We start from the raw sequence: 16,039 nt of genomic DNA on the forward strand, positions 1-16,039 counted from the left end.
TCCTGCCTTCGTTGTTAATTTGCAAAACTACTTTTGATTACATTAATTCACCCAGACAATTGAGGCTAAGCTATTTTAAGATTAGCTGATTAACAGTCTTAACCATCAATAATTTTAAATTCTGTTGTATCTAGTCTATGGTATTACATTATAAACAGTACAACCAGATTTAGGCACTGAGCTTAAAAAGTAGATGATTGAAGCCAGATGCAGTGGCTCAGGCCTGTCATCCAAGCTACCCAGGAGGATGAGATCTGAGGATCACAGTGTGAAGCTAGCCTGGGCAGGAAAGACCATGAGACTCAACCCTCTCATTTTCAATTAACTACCAAAAAGCTAGAAGTGGAGTTGTGACTAAAGTGGTAGAGTGCTAGCCTTGAGTCAGACTTTCCCAATGAATTAGTCAACAAGGACTTCATTCTCTGATAATCATACAACCCAGCTTCCTACATAGCAGTACTTATTACCTTCACTCTGGAGAAAATAGGAAATGTGGTCCTGGAAAATGTAAAAGTTTGTATCACTGGGGTCTTAAACAAGTTATTTCTTCAGGTTAATACAGTCACAGTCATTTTGATATTCTGAGCCTCCACTGCATGTGAGATGTAAATAAAATTCTTCTAACTCAATGTTTTACTTATGTTTGGGTTGAATGCCAAAATTCAATTATATTCCTGGTTTTAGAACCATTTACTTATTAATGGTCTTTTGAAAAATGCCAACAGAAAAGCTTGGCTAACTTGAGTCTAAAGTATATCTTAGGAGTGTATACATATTTAGAGCTCTGTTCAAGTTATTTTTGGATGTTATTTCCCATATAAGTACATTAGAATGATATTAATGATAGAACCCACTTGCTAAAACAAGCCCATTAAATCAAATAATTTTCTAACTTGTATTGATCCAGTTATTAAGCAGAGTCTCTGAGAAATCTTAATTTTCATCCATGGAGAAATACTAGAAAACAGGATCAAAAATCTTCAGTGAATCATTGGAATTGACTTGTGTAATTTCAGATAATTTTTTTCTCGCAATGAATTACTATGATTCATTTTAGCAAATGTGTAAATTTGTTTGAAGCTCGTGTTGAAGTTACCTGAGATTAAAAGGAATATTACAAACCAGGTTTCAAATGGGGAGGAGGAAGTTATAACCACATTGCTCTTGGGAGTGAAAATTTGAATCTTTTCCTGGAAGCTTTTTAGGTATGACTGAACTCAAATACTTTATTCTGCCCTTGCACCACCCTGTTTTAAGATTCAGTATCTGAAGTCTTCCCCCACTTCACATGTATTAATGGCAAGAGAAAATAGCTCATCACAGGGCTTTCAGTAACACCAGGGTTGGGGGGGCATGGATTATAATAGGATATAGAATACCTTGATTTACTTCACCACCAAGATAACACACAGAGAAATTCATAACCTCAAATGGAACTGCTTACTGTGGAAGAATGACTGTCAGGCAACTCTGAAACAAGGGCTCTCCACTATACTGGCTATTTTATCTTCCTAAATTAAAGGGTGAAAACAATCTCACATCAGATAATCAGTCCTGTGGCTGACTATAGATCTTCTTTGAATGAGTATACAATCACAGGTACTGTCATAACAGAATAGACATGCATGTTACAGATCTGCTCTCACAGTTTTGTTGTGAAGAGTCAAGACATTATGCTTAACACAATACCTAATAAGTACATTCTACAATTTTTAAAAGGAATTTTCTGTGAAAGAAAAATTAGTTGGAGATTGTTACCAGTTTACACAGAATTTGGGGTTAGAAGCAAAATTTTATAGCAATGATCTGTAATGATTTTATATTAATAATCCACAATAATTTTATAACAATGATCTATAATGTTGAAGAAATCTAAAGGATAACATATAGAAAATTCCAGATGTTTATGTTGAAGTATGCACTGACCAATGAGGTAGCTAAGATGACTCAACAGCGAGAGATTAGTCTGCTCAACACTTGGTACAGAAATAACTGGATATCCATATGCAGGAATGATAACTGACATTGACCCCTACTATATACAGAAATTGTGCAATATGCAAAAATTAACTCAACATGGATCAGAGACCAAACCTCAAGGACAAAGTATAAACATTTTAGAAGAAAACATAGTAGTAAATTTCATAGTCCTCATCTAGGCAATAACTTCCAAGATATAATAGTTTGGATGTTGTCCATTAGCTTTGTCACCCAAGTCTAGTACTCTACCTCTTGATCCACAACTCTACTTCCAGCTTTTGGTGGTTAGTTGGGGATCTAAGTCTTATGAACTTTCTTGCCCAGGCTGGCTTTGAACCACTGCTCTCAGATCTGAGAGTCCTGAGAAGCTAGGATTGCAGGTATGAATGAGCCATCAGTGATTGGCAAATTTCTGTACTTTTATAGGACATTCTTCTCATCCATCTATTACAAGTTCAGAGTATTTGCATATGTAAATCGAATTGGACAGTTGTTGAGACCAAATTTACTATAAAATCCATTTTCAATGGTATGTCTTCAACAAATGGTGTAAATTATTCAAGTGGCAGTTTTGGTGATGTCCGATCTTGGTTTGAGTGTCAATAAATTGTTGGAAAAGAATCCTGTTGGTTTATATTTTGAAAGATTCCTAGTCAAGAGACAGCTAAAAAATTTTGACAGTGGTCATAATTGTAGGAATCTAGGAGCCTGTCTTTAGAATAAACTTTATATGATAAAAATTGCGTTGATGTGAAATAAAAAATTCTTTGTTTCAGGTAATATTATAAATCATGGGTTTTTCCTTCAGAACATATAGACCCTCAGTTCTACTTTCCTCCAGAAAACAAAAGAGTTGTTAAGATGAATTCTTCTTGTGTGTTTCAGAGCTTGTTTAGAGGCAGGTAATGCAACAGCATTAGCTAACTCAAGAGCACAATGAACTGAGCTGAATTTGACATTTTGAGAGTTTAAAAAAAGTTGTGCTTATAGTAAAATATAATGACCTTTTATTTGTAACTTTTTTCTGACTTTTTTGGGACAGGGTATGTAAATGTGAGACAAAAGACAGGTACAGATGCATAGATGACCATGAAATCTGTATGAAAATTACAAAGATCTTCAAATGGTAGTATTTCACACAAAGGGAAACTCAACATAGACTGTATAAAATAAAGGTGTTAAGGGTTTTTCCTCTGTCATTGCAAGTGATATTATCTTTGTCTTTACCATTTAAATGGGAGAAGGAGATATCAATACAACAACGAAGAAGTACTGTATTGGTGTTGTACTTTAATCAAACCATACTTCAATACACAAGTCCATTTTTAATGGTTTTATGTTTGCTTTAAAATGATGATATATAGCAGTAAAAGCTTTTATTTTAAAAATTAAATGTATAAGTATTCCCCTATCATGACAATGCAATTCGCTTTTAGGTATTGCCCTCTGTTTTAAACACACACACACACACACACACACACACACACACACACACACACAAACACACACACACACACAGCAAGATCTAAAACATACTAAGTACTCTACATCTTTCCTATTAGCATTGTTTTATATTAAGTTTGCTTGCTCATTTAGGGAAATAAGAAAAGTATGAAACAGAAGACTAAAAGTATGAGACATATCTGATGAGTATAATTCTTCAATGGGATGAATGAAGAATTTGCATGTTGCACTGATTCAAAAAGGAAGAATTATCTTGCATTTGATTCTTAAGTAAAATCATGAACAAGGAGCTATTTATCTTTTGTAAACCTGTTCTGGTACCATTGTTCTTTCTTTTTTTGTAAATATTGTGTTTTGTAACCTTGAGATAATACTGTAAACTCTAGACATCAAAGCATTTCTATTAGGTAAGAAAGCACCAAGGATCAAGATTTTATGTCACTTTATGAAAGTTTTATTATTCTTTGTAAATATCTGGATCTCATTCCAGTCACATTTAGCTCTTTTTTTTTTTTTTTTTGGTTGGTCCTGGGGCTTGAACTCTGGGCCTGGGCACTGTCCCGCAGCTCTTCACCTCAAGACGAGTGCTCTACCCCTTGAGGCACAGTGCCACTTCTGGTTTTCTAGTGGTTTATTGGAGATAAGAGTCTCATGGACTTTCCTGCCCGGGTTGGCTTTGAAATTTGATCCTCACATCTCAGCCTCCTGAGTAGCTAAGATTACAGGCATGAGCCACTGGTGCTCAGCTCCATTTAGCTCTTTTTAACAAGGTCCTTATTGATTATGCATTGCTGTGTCAGAGAACATGTTAATGTTAAGAAAATGGTGCTGAACCCAAGCAAACCCTTTGCCCAAGGAGCTGCAACTCAGCAATTACCCCTCTCAGGTTTGCAGTTGCTTATAAGAATTTGCTAGTTGGTTTGGGATTCTATAACAGATACTATAAACTGGGTGATTTGAGCAATGTGCTTTTTTGTTTTGGGGGTTAGGGTCTTGCACAATGGCATGTTTTGGTGACAGCTCTCTTCTTGGTTATATGCTCGTAATCAGTCTCTGAAGTACATATAGGGAAAGGAAAAAGGAGAAAATCGATCGGTACCTCCTTTTGTAAAAGCATAGGCAGAGCCTAGTTACCTGGAATCACTTCCCCAAACCCTCATGTCCAGATACAATCATATTTGAAATTAGGACATGGATACACATTTGTAGGGTGACACACAGGCAGAATGTAATGGTAAGTGTTAAAAATTCCACTTTGATAAGAATGAGAGTAAGGTGCCTTGTAACCTAGGTTAGGAGGTACACTAAACAAGAGAGAAGAGCCAGGTGTGGTGGTCCACACCTGACATCTCAGCTATAATAATTCAGGAGGAGGAGGAGGAGGAGGAGGAGGAGACAAAGTCCTTGTCATCGTTTTTCTTCTCTCTAGAGTAATATATCAAGCCAAGCAGTAGAAGGAACCTGGAGGAAGTGATATTTAAGCTGAGGTCTGATTTGGAGCAGGCATTAGCTTTAAAGGATGGAAAAGAGTTTCCATAAAAACAAAGGTAAGCAAGAGCCTGGCTTCACTACAGTGCCATGTGTTACAGCTCTTAAGCCTAGGGTATCTAATACAGTTGGCTCTTGGCCCACAATTGCTCATCTCTGGCTGTTCACAATCTTCTGACTTTCTTTTCTGTTTCATCTGTCTTCCCATTCTCCCCTCCTTTCCATCCTGCCATCTCTGTGGCTTCTGCATCCTCTGGTCCCTGTCATCTCTACCCTGGCCCCTCTCTCGAATTCTTCAGCTACCTCTCATCTCCACTGCCTCTGCTGCCTTCCCTGTTACTATTACTTGCTCACTATTACATCATCTTCTCACGTTACCAGCCTGCCTACTCTACTAATAATAAAGATTAAAAGGAGGCAAGAAACGATCATTCCAGAGAAGCCTTTTATTGGGCTTACTATTGCATCACAAAGGGAGGTGCCACTCAGCGAGGTGGAATCAACCCAGATGCCCCTCAGTGGAAACGTGGTACATATATACAATGGAATTCTACTCATCCACCAGCAAGAATGATATTGTACCATTCATAAGGCATTGGAAAGATTTGGAAAAAAATTATATTCTGTTGCAAGCCAGAGTCAAGGAAACATAGGTTGCATGCTTTCCCTCATTTGTGGTAAACTAGAATGGGCTCATAAATTTACAGGTAAATCCACTGAATGACATATATATATATATATATATATATATATATATATATATATATATTTGCACACTGGGACATGATAAATTATATTGGACTCTAGACACACACTGAGGCCAAAAGAGGATATGCAGAGGAGTGCTTCACAAAGGTTCAATAGCTATGTGTATATGATCATATAAAATAGTATTTTATGAAGTGAACTCCAAAATAAGAAACAAGAGGTATTTTTTTAGTTGCTGTTGTTGCTGTTTTTGTTTTCATTTCCTTTTTCTCTTGTTTTTATTTGGAAGTACTAGGAGAGTACAGAACAGTTGGGACAAAATGTGAACAAATACAACAGTAGTACTCACTAGACACTATGTGGAAAATGTGCATCTTGTGGGTGAGGACAGGAAGGGAAAACTGGAATGCATAGGAAGGGGAGACATGGTTCAAAAAGAATTGTACTCATTACCTGATTCATGTAACTGTAACCTCTCTCTATTACCTCTACAGTAACAATAAAGATAAAATAAACTATTTAACCAAAAGAATAGAACCTGGAACAGCTCCTTCTCCAGACCTCAAGTGAGCCAAATAGGCCTACTGATCTAAAAAGAAGTAGGTGTGGCAAAGGTGCAAATGAAGAGCTGTGTCTGCATGGATCATAGGCCCTCTGCTGGACCATCAGGGGAAGTGTTCCCCTTCTGACCTGGGTGAAATAGGCTTGTAGGGTCATCCAGAGTTTACTAAGGCTTGTCATAGCAAAAACTGCAAGACAAGCTGTTTGAAATGGTCATAGCTGAGACAGTGCCTTCAGGAGCCAGAGTGTGCTTTGGCAGCAAGAAGCTGTGGTGGCTTCCTAGCAGTGTCATTGGAGTTTTAAAGTGACAGGGGCTGGCATAAGAACAGTGCAGCTGGCTTCTTGGCTGATAGTCCTTCATCCAGGGTAGCCAGGGCAACAGAGTAGGATCTCAGAGCTGTTACTTAGGTAGTCAAAATACCCTGACTCCCAATATCTTAGCATATTCAAAATGGATAATAAACATTCAAAGGAGTGCTTCCAATAAAGGCTCATTAACAGTGATTTCACAGTATTCAACAGTATTGTATCAAAGCTTAACTTTTGACTCATGCCTCATGAGTCTCTGTATGTAATAAGGATAAGCATTTCTCAGCCTTATGGAATGATAAATTTTACATGATATTTTTTGTTCCCACGTTTTATGTTTGGTTTAAATTGTTCTTGAATTTACCTATCATGTATTCATATCTTTTTATCTCATTCTTCAAACTTTCCTGATTTCATTTTTAAAAAATTACTGGCTTTTCTTTCTTTGTCACTTAAATCTTTGTTAGCACAAAGCTACATCAATATTGAGTTATAGAGAGATTTTTGCATGTATTTTCATGTGTCTTGGTCTTTTATTTGTCTTTATTATCTCTATTATTAAATACTTGGAAGTTCTATACCCTTTATTTCTTTACTGTTTTATCAAGGCCTGAATATTTTGATTTAAGAACAATTTTGACTGATTAAAATATATGCAACATGAAATATAAACGTGATATAAATGCTAGAAAGGATAAATATTACTTAAATTTAAAACAACAAACACATACTCCAGGCTGAGAAGGTTAAATGAGCTGGAAATTATTCCTTATCATTAATGGATAAAGAGGTAATCATGAAATTATTACATTAGTATTTTGGTAGATATCAACTATATGCAAAGAAGCAATAAATGAAGAAAATATTTGTTGATAAAAGTTGTGATATACTAATTATTTTCTCCTTTCTGCAACAGATAAAGCTCTCTGAAATAAAACATAATCAAGTCTCTGTCACTAAATCTAAATCAATCAGATTCCTTTCTTTCTCTCTCACATGCTTCCTATTGCTGCTGGTAGTCTTGTGATTCCTGGTCAGCTACAGAATATTTTTCTATAGTATGAGGAAAGCTGCATGAAAAAATGAAGCCTATAATTTCTTTAGTTTTTATTGATGAGCATGAACATTGGCACTGCTGACAGTCTCACATAAACTCTTACGAAACAAGTCTGGCTTAGGATTCCTACAGGACCTATTTTACACACACACACACACACACACACACACACACACACACACACACACACACACACACACACACACACACACACACACACACACACACACACACACACACACACACACACACACACACACACACACACACACACACACACACACACACACACACACACACACACACACACACACACACTTCAATATGTGCCTAAAATCCCACTGTAGAATTATGGTCTTTAATATTTGGAAAGATAAAATTAATTTTAAAACCTGAGTCTTGGTATTCTGTATGCCCATGAATATTTTTAAGTACAGTGGCCAAGTTATCGATACAGATTTTTCTCAGTGTTTAACATTGTGAACTCGGAGGGCATATGAAATACTGTTCTTTCTTTTTGTTTTGTAATGTGTTAGTTCAAAACAAGTGTCTATAACCGATCCCTCACTCCTTTCCTGTATTCTTATTGGAATGCACCTCTAATCCCTTTCAGTGAGATCAGTCATGCATCACTTAAGAATGGGGTACATGTGGCAATATGCTGCTCTATGATTTTGTTATTGTGTAGACAACAATGAGTTTACACAAACCTAAATGAGAGAACCGATGACACACTTAGGCTATATTACATAGCCAAAGGCTACAAAAACTTGTATCGCTTGTTCCTCTCTATGAGACAGGCAGGCAGTTGTAATGCAATGATAAGCGTCATTATATGTAAGCATTGAAAAGGTGCAGAAAGCATATGAAATAAAAAGTAAAATGTGTTGATGTAGAGTATAATTTTTATGTATTTAATGGATATGTGTCTGTCTTTATAATTATCATTTCAGGTTATTGTCTTCCTCCCACTTTTATTTTTGTCAGACTGGGCCATAAACCCAGTGCCTTAAGCTCTTGCTGCGCCTTTGGCTCTTTGTTGTTTTCTACTTGAACCATGATTGGTTCTTTGGAGATAAGAGTCTCACGGATTTCTTTGAGTTGATAATTTATAAAGGATAAATGCATTATGACTTCATTTGACTTGTTTATGCTCAGTGTTTTCATTACATCATGAAAGTCATTATTTAATTGCATTTTAATGACCCTGGGTATTCCTTTTGTTTCAGTCTAACTATTAGACAAACTCATCAACACTTTTTTATATGTTTTTTTATTGTAAAAATACTGTACAGTGGGTTTTCAGTTACATGAGCAAGTTAATGAATGCATTTCCTGTTGAGCATTGTTATCTCCTCTTTGTTTTTTCCCCTGCCATCCCTTCCTACCCATCTCCCCAACTCCTTCCTCCCCCACCCAAGTTGTAAAGTTCATTTTCAACATAGTGTCTTGTACATCTCATTGTTACAATGGGTCAACCCGTATTCTAATTTCAGCATTTTGTTATTTCCCTTCCAAATTAGAAAAATGTATATACAAGATGCAGGACAGCTTGTGACATCAAATACAGTGAAAGCAGAGGTTATACCATGGGGGAAGAACATACAAAAGAAACAAAAAAAAACATATAGTACATTTTAAATACATTAAAAACAATAGCAAAAAAGGAAAAAAAAACACTAGTATCTCTATCTTGGGGTTCATTTCACTTAACATCATCTTATATGGTCATATGTAAATAGCTTTGACCTTTTCTGCTTGTCCTAGACTTATACTAGTTATTGTAAATGAGGGAAACCAGGGGACCTATGTTTCTTTGGGCCTGGCTTACTTCACTTAATACAGTTTTTTCCAAGTCTTTCCATTTCCTTACATTTCTGCTGGAGGCATAAAATTCCATTGTGTATATATACCACATTTTCTTGATCCATTCATCTACTGAGGGGCATCTGGGTTGGTTCCATATCTTAGCTATGGTAAATAATGCTGTGATAAACATAGTTGTGCTGTTGGCTTTAGTATGGTCTTGTTTGTGATCATTTGGGTAAACGCCTAAAAGTGGGATTGCTGGTTATAGGGGAGCTCTATGTGGAGTCTTTTGAGGAACCTCCCTACTGCTTTCCAAAGTGGTTGAACAAGTTTACACTCCCACCAACAATGCAGTAGGGTTCCCTTTTAGCCACATCCCCTCCAGCATCTGTTATTATTAGATTTCTTGATTATAGCTATTGTAACTGGGGTGAGGTAGAATCTCAGTGTTGTTTTGATTTGAATTTCTTTTACGGCTGGAGAGGTTGAGCATTTTTTCATGTGTCTATTGGCCATAGTTATCAATATCTTTATGTTGAATTTTATCATCTCTCATTGTAGATTTTTTACCTTTCTACCTTCTAAAACACTGTCAAAGTAGACCTGTAGTTCTTAATTTAGATTTTACATTGTTCACTATTTATCATCTCTAATATTGTTTTTAACTCCACCATGGTTTTATAAATGAGCTGTCATTCATTCATGCAGTCTCCTTTGCGCATTATACCTATATTCCTGAATTTGTGCTCATCGGGGTAGAATAACTGTGCTTTAGGAATAAACAATTGTAAAAGAAAAATAAACTTTTCTCCCCTCGGCTCACAAGGGTTCTGATGCCAGATGTGTGGGGTTTTGTTTTATTTTGTTTTTTCTTTTTTACCCCCTTTTCTCTATCAAGCAGTTCTGACATCATCTGTCTACCTGGAGTTTGCTCACACTCCACAGGTTAAGTGCTTGGTCTTACAAGATTGTTTTCCACTTCAGATGGCAATTGAATGTCATGGGTCCCTCCCTCCCCATGATTTCTAACTTCTGACTGTTTGCACTTTACTCATGAAACACATTTTCTAGTCTCTGCTACAGGAGACTACAGAGAACATGATGAGGTGGCATGGTGCTGAGAATGAAGTGAGGAAGGGTCTTAAGCTCAGGAGCTTCTGTTCCTATGGTGTCGGATTCGGTGCATTGTTCTCATTAGAACAGTGCAGCAGCATCCCCACAGGTGCAAGGTATCTTCAACCTTGAGGTTTTCCTCCAATGCTAAGGGATGTTTTGGGTACTTTGTAACAGGAACTCAGTTTCTAGCTCCAGTCTCCTCCCTGGAGAGTGGGAAAATAGAAGAGTCCAAGCTTCTCTTTGGGGACTTGGTCTTTTGGTGATTAGCCCTGATCTGAAGCTATTGAAGACCTCACCAAAAGTTATTTCATGAGCAGGATTTTAGGAGCTCTATGTCTTGGATGAAGGGGAGAGATCATTCTGTGTGTGTGTGTGTGTGTGTGTGTGTGTGTGTATTTCATCATATCACAGTATTCACTCCTGAAATTCTGAAGCTCAAGAGAACAACAGTACACACACACACACACACACACACACACACACACACACACACACACACACACACACACACACACACACACACACACACACACACACACACACACACACACACACACACACACACACAACCAATTGTTCAATATTCTTGAAAAGATACTGAAATTCCTGTCATGGAACAAAACATTTAAGCCTCTTTCTGGAATAGTCACCCATGTCTTGCCCCAAAAGCTATTAATAGTAAGGAATAACTCAAAAAGATTTTCAAGAGGAATAAACTTGTTGGTTATGGACTTTATCCAAAAGCTTGAAATTTAGTAAAAAACAAAACTATTCCATGAAGGCAGTTATACACATTACTTTGAATATTTTATGTCTGTTAGAGCACATTAGAGATTTTCAGTAATTAGAGTGATGTTTGCCTACTGATATTTAAAAATAAGACAATTTTAGAAGAATAGTGAGCGCTATTAATGCTTATTACAAATCAAACTTACTAGATGGAGATGTACACACAGAAATGTGAGCCAACTATTTGTATTATTCACTGAAACATCAGAGTCATCATTTATTTCTTCATGTAATTTTGAGTTAATACTTAGAATTACTTCACTTGAATGCAATTGCTCGGCAGGTGCTCTACCATTTAAGCCATGCCTCCAGTCTTTTTTGTACTGGTAATTGTAGAGGTCATTTGCCAGGACAGGTCTGTGATTTTATCCTTCAGCCTATGCCTTCCTTGATTGCTGTGTTGACATGTGCGTACCGCTACACGCAGCCTGTATGTCTCTCTTGTAGCTGCATCACCAGTATTCATTGTTTTGTTTAGTCCTTTGGTTGAGATTCACTTTTTTTTGTCCTAATGGCTTCAACACATGATCTCCCAATCTCTGCCTCCAAGGTAGTTAGGATTAGCTAGGATTACAGGCTTGAGCAATAGAGCCCAGCCCATCATTTTCATTTCAAAGTGTTAAGAATCTTTTACCTTCCATTGAAAGAACAAAAAGTATGGCAGACTAGCTATTATTGTAGCCTAACAGGGATACACCTTTTCTATTTAAAAAATTACAGAGTCAGAAAATAATCCTATGAGATTCTTATAAGAAGTAGAATAGAGTGATTTTATTGATTTTTTTATTTCCTTTAAGACATCATTTTGCCCTCTTGCTCTCTTGTTATGTGAGGGTCCAATACATAATACATCTCTCTTCTACATGCTGTCTCCTAAGAAATTCTCTGGCTCAAAATAAGCCAGTTGTTTCCACAAGACACTATCTACATCTGTTATTTTGCATAACATCTGTAAGGACTGGTCTTTCTGTAATTGTTTTATGTGATGTGAATTCAGATTTCAATATCAGATGTAACCTATCATTTCCAGTTAGTTCAGTGTCTATGTGTTCTATTCTCTGTTTTCTATTATGGACATATGCATTTTGCGTATGATCCCTGGATGATGATGGCCTTTATTGCCTGCCTTTTGTGTGTGCTTAGTCATACACACTTGTGAGGACCAGTGGTTAGGCCTGTGAGACTGACAATAGCCAGGTGTGAAAGCAATGTCACAAGCAGGACTCATTTCATGGTGTGAGTCTGTAGGAAACATAGCTGTGACTCAAGCAAGGATTTCATAATCAAGAGGACAAATGGGAAGACAGTGCTCTTTCCAGAGAAGTTTTATTCATAACCGTCATCAGTGGTCCCTTTTGGCTTTGATTAGAGATACTAGTGACAATCAAGTTTAGGTGGTTTTAGTAAGCCTCATCAAGAAGATGTGTTGTGCAATTTAAAAATGGGATATAGTTTAATGGTTTCTGTAGCTATTTAACTGAACTCAGGATGAATTCAGAAATCACCTTGGGTAATTTCTTGAAACCCGTTCCTCTCTCGGGCTGCTGTACTGTGCCCTAGAACTGTCTTAGTGGAAGTGAATTGGAAAGGTCAGTGTCACTCCTTTGTCCTTTGTCAAAGTCCCTTCCTCTCATGTCAATCCCTTTTTCAGATAAGAAGTGTCCATTATGGAAAAAGAGGGTGTGATTGCACTGACTGCATGGAATTAGAGGTTAAAGCTCTCTTGTCCACTTACAACTTTTCAGGAAGAATATGTTCATTTTTATTCTCAGTATCCCCCTTGGTCCTTCCGTAGCAGTTTTAATAACTCAGTTTAATCGAGAGGAATAGAATGGAGTACAACTTCATCCATTCAGTTAAAAAAGTAGTCTGCTTATTAGACATCACGCTTATATCCTAACAGGTGGTAAATGTTGGTTGAGGTAATAGCCTTAGATAAAACACATTTTACTATTTATTTAAGATCTCAAAATTAGTATGACAATTAGAGCTTTTGTTGTTGTTTACATACTGGGACTTAAATTCAGGACCTAATTGATGTCCCTCAAGATGCACTCAAGACTGTCACTCTTCTATTTGACCCACAGCTCCAGTTTTGGCTTTTTTGCTGGTTAAATTGAGGTAAGAGGCTCATAGACTTTCTTGCCTGATGAGGGGAAGAGATGAGGGGAAGAAATAAGTATGCTTGCTGGGAATATTTATCTTATTTCATTTTTAAAGCTATAACTCAAATTTGTTCACATTTCCCCATATTGTAAGAGCATTAGGAAATAAACTAATAGTTAATATTGAAAGTTTAGAAGCTTAATAGAAGGATTTTTTTTTTGTTGGTTATGGGGCTTGAACTTTGGGCCCTGGGCGCTGTCCCTCAGCTCTTCAGCTCAGGGCAAGAGCTCTATCACTTGATCCACATCACCATTTCTGGAGTTTTGTGGTTAATTGGAAATAAGAGTTTCACAGACTTCCCTGTCTGGGCTGGCTTTGAACTGCAGTCCTCAGATCTCAGCATCCCGAGTAGCTAGGATTACAGGTGTGAGCTACCGGTGCCTGGCTAAATAGAAGGATTTTAATGCCAAGTTAATGGGTGTTATGATCATGAGCTGTACTCTTGATTAATATTGGCTTATAACTTCTTTTATCTCTTTGTCCTTTCTTTCATACTATACATTTATTTGATAATCATTTATTTATTTAAATTTAAAATAAGTGTACTGTAAATGTTAGAAAATATTTACAATGAAAATTTAATGAAATTGTGTTTAATGAAAAGATTTACGATAGGATCTGCTTCAAAAATAAGTAAGGCAGTGGGTCTAGATGATACCTATACTTGGTATTACTATTAAAGCTAAGTGATGATTACACAGAGGTTCATCATTCTGTTCTCTGTACTTCCACAGCTTTTGAAGCTTTCTCTAGAAGTAAAGAAACTCACCTGTTGGCGTATTTTTAGAGATTATGATGTCAATACTGTGTTCACATTCATAACTTTAAGACCACATTTATGGTGGTGGTACCATAAGATTATAATGGGGCTTAAAATTTCCCAGTATGCACTGATGTCATAGTAACAAATGTAATCAATAGCCCAGTGCATTTTTTACCTTGTGGGGATGCTGATGGAAAGAAGCTGACAATGGCTTGCAGTGGTTTGAAAGTGTAGCATGTATTCCATTCTATTCTTCTGGATTAAACTGAGGTCTTAACCAAAGAGGATACCAAGAATAAATATGAACATGTTACATACTTGCTTGACAGTGATAGTGACTTTGTTACTGTGTAGTTACTACAGTATGCTTTCATTGTTATTTTTTGTGTACATTTTTATTATGAATCAGATACCATGTAATGCTGCCAGCAGCCTAAAAGATCTGTGTTTTTAGTGTCTTTGGAGTATATCAGATGGCCTGGTGAATAATTGACCTATTCCAATGTTTACATTTATTCTTCCACATATGTACATATTCACACAGTTACTCATAAGAATAACCACAGTTCTTCATTTGCATCATTAGATGAGACTGTAGGTTGAACTGAAATTATCTACACAGGCTCCTGTGCAGGACATCCGTTAGGTTTGCTCAGTAGTCAGGCTTGATATAAATAAGTGGCTTTTGTTCATTTGTGTTTGGTGCTGTGTTAAGACACAGCTTCAGTATTTTCTATGCAATGAGAGATAAGGGAGAGGTAGACAAAGCAGGGAAAGCTACCTCATTCTTATACTTTCTTCCTTTATGCTGTAAAACCTCATTTTCTAAAAGCACAGATAGAGGAAAGACTCAGCAAAACCCCAGGATAGTTTTACTTAGAGATTGAGGAATGAAAGTACCATAGTGTCTTCTCCTTTCCTCTGAGTCCTCCTGCACCCAGTCCAAGTACTGGGCCAATTTTATATGACCATATTTTTCCCCACATCCAAAGCTGATTGGGTAAAGGAAATTCTAATGTAGAGCTTCCAGGAAAGATTAGATGAGAGGATCCCAAGATTTCTCCAGATGCTACATAGTCTAGTGTAATAACTCCTGGGCATACAGACATTAATCATATACTTATTTAATTTTCTCAAAAAATATCCAAAGTTCTTTCAGCCTCACTGGTTGGCAGAAGCTCACAATTCAAAAGTTTTTTTTTTTTTTTTTTTTTTTTTTTTGCGGGGGGGGAGTCCGGTTGTGGGGCCTGAACTCTGGGCCTGGGTGCTGTCTCTGAGCTCTTCAGCTCAAGACTAGCACTCTACCACTTGAACCACAGCGCCACTTCCAGCTTTTTTTTTTTTTTTTCCTGCTTATGTGGTGCTGGGGAATCAAACCCAAGGCCTCATGCATGCAAGGCAAGCGCTCTACCACTGAGCCATCTTCCCAGCCCTCGCAATTCAAATTTTACCAGAATGCCTTTTTTGCCTAGAAATGTTTGTGTTACTCAGTGCTGTAACACTGTAATAAACGAATGCGATAGTCAACTTATAGAGAGGAAGCGCTTACTTTAGAAGTCCTACTTCATGAAAGGGAAGACTCCTTGCAAAGCTCCTGGTCTCCATGAAGTACATCATAGTATGGACCTGTGGCAGGGTACAGCTACTATGTTCAGAATAAAAGGAAAAAAATAAGAAGAGAAAGCATCCCGGATTCCACTATCTCCAATGATCTAAAGACCTCCCACTAGACCCTAAATTTTATTTTATTTTATTTTTTATAATTTTTTATTGTACAGATACTATACAGAAGGTTACCGTTACATGAGTAAGGTAATGAGTACAGTTTG

At 37.0% G+C, this 16,039-nt stretch overlaps 1 protein-coding gene across 5 annotated transcripts in view; it reads left to right on the forward strand.

The window, feature by feature from the left end:
* The window catches only part of Nav3 (neuron navigator 3), a 660,839-nt gene that overhangs the window by 173,396 nt on the left and 471,404 nt on the right, over positions 1-16,039 (forward strand). The window contains exon 1 of one of the 5 annotated variants that reach the window (XM_069989134.1): positions 4,922-4,991. The exons of the other annotated variants lie outside the window; for them this stretch is intronic. The gene's annotated coding sequence lies outside the window, so the exon portion shown is untranslated. Of the gene's footprint in view, positions 1-4,921; positions 4,992-16,039 lie in introns of those variants that run through there. 5 annotated transcript variants of the gene reach the window in all.

Source organism: Dipodomys merriami, unplaced genomic scaffold (genome assembly GCF_024711535.1).
Source record: "Dipodomys merriami isolate MVZ:Mamm:240054 unplaced genomic scaffold, mDipMer1.0.p SCAF_10, whole genome shotgun sequence".
Classification (NCBI taxonomy): Eukaryota; Metazoa; Chordata; class Mammalia; order Rodentia; family Heteromyidae; genus Dipodomys; species Dipodomys merriami.